The sequence below is a fragment of the Pteronotus mesoamericanus genome, unplaced genomic scaffold (assembly GCF_021234165.1).
Source record: "Pteronotus mesoamericanus isolate MK-2021 breed Mesoamerican mustached bat unplaced genomic scaffold, CSHL_Meso_final contig_73, whole genome shotgun sequence".
NCBI lineage: Eukaryota > Metazoa > Chordata > Mammalia > Chiroptera > Mormoopidae > Pteronotus > Pteronotus mesoamericanus.
In genome coordinates, this window is record NW_026555245.1 from 22,338,437 (window position 1) to 22,340,456 (window position 2,020).

Sequence of the window (2,020 nt, forward strand, 5' to 3'; positions counted from 1 at the left end):
AGTCCACCCATTCTGAGTTCTTCACTGCACAATCCATGTGAGGATATCTCCTGCAAAGTTTCCTTGGTGAGAAGGGCAGAGCTCTGCACCCATAAATCACAACAGCAGTATAGGCTACAGCAACAAGCAAGCAAAACCCTGGCACTGATGCCCAAGACAGCAAGAACACACTGCCATTCAGTGGTTAGGGATGCCCACCATTCCTGCATAGGATCGCTTGTCAAGTGTTCAATGACATGGGTCTCAGAGGCTAATGCCCATAAAGCTTAACTCACATTATGGTGGATATCAGGAACATATACACAACATTCAGTTCCTACTAGGGCATATACCCCACCTTTGGATTCAGTAAGCATATCTAAAGCTATACAATTTTGCAAGGCTACTTTTCTCAATTGTTACACTTCCTCATTTAACAGGCTTAAAGAATCATATGCTGCATTCAACTGCATGAGTAATATGCAAAGCCAAAGCAATTATCTCAATTTCAGTGGCTATAGAAGTAGCTTGAGGAAAAAAAAACAGCTAATCAATAACACCACCAGGGAGTACACTTTACCCAGTGTCGCACTTTAAATGCTTCCCAATTTGTTGGCTGGCTTACAAGAGTTTTTTGAACCCAAGCAGACAAATAGGGCCATCCCCAAGTGCAACGACCAGTCCAATTTCCAAGCAAGTAAGGCCACCCATGTGAGCAACATACCCAGAGGGATCCAGTAAGAACTGCAGCCCACACATCATCCCACACCTCCCAGAAATGCTCTAGAGTCAGAGTCTGACCCAGACCTGTCAGAGTCCAGCCCACTTGGACTTGTCCTTTGGCATTCTCAATGCAAAGGGGAGCTGGTCCAGCCCTCTCCATAGCTTCCTTCACCTGTGAGCCACCCCAAGCCATCCCATACAGAGTACCACTTAATGGCCAGGGCTGGTCAGACCACTGCTTCACCCCAGCATAGATGTCAGTGCAGGTAGCATTCCACAAGGGATGTTCATCATTCCATTGGTTCTGAAGCCAAGTCTAATTTGCAATGGAAGCAGAAGAGATGTACCATGGGAGATCAGCAGACGTGCTCGGTGGGATTTCAGTGCAGACCCAGCACGCTGATTGGTTAGCCACTGAGGCATAGGTGTGAACCCAGTCCACTACAGTGTTGCTTTGCACCCTAGGGGCAAAAAGACAGAGTAGTTACAGACACCAGTAAGGGTAAGTCATGGCCGTCAGGTAATATATAAGCGAGCTTCTGGTCAGCTGACAAGACAGTGGCTGGCAGAGGGCGTCTTCCTGTGCATGACTACCGTACCTTTTGTGCCTCAACTGGTGGTTCAGCATCTACTTGCAATAACAGGGGAGAACTCATGATGGGCCATAAGGAAATTACAAAGGTGCCACGAAGCAGCATTTCATTGTCTGCTGGCCCTGGATATGTCATCTTGAGGATTGGGGGCCTAGTCCCAATCACCCAGGGCATTATTTGCAAGCTTCTCTCCACCCCTGTCCCCAAGGGGCAACAAGAGCCACCCAACACATGTGAGGGGCTTTTATTTCCCAAGGCCAGGTCTTGTTTGCCCTCACTCCAGGCCCTCAGGAACAGGCAAGATAATATTTCTCTGTTTTCTCATGCCTGGTCTATACTTAGTCTATACCTGCAGCTCAATTGGAGCTGCAGTCCAGTGGAGCAGAGCTTCCACCAGGGCTGCCCCCCTCCAACTCCTGTCATTTAGAGTCTGGAGGACAGTCCCTAAGTGTTTGTCCAATCCCTCATTGTGGAAGTGGCAGCCACAGCTCACAGGCCTGCTTTAAGAGACCATTATACTGTTCAATCATTCCAGCAGCTTGGGGATGAAGGCCACATGTAATTTCCAGTCAATCTGCAAGTCTCGAGCCAATTTTTTGTGCCGAGGCTCCAATAAAATGCATCCCCTGATCACTTTCAATGATCAAGGGTTACCCATAAGCAGCACAGAACCTCTCAAGGGCAGCTATTACCACTCTCTGATCTGGGTGCCATGTGGGATAAGC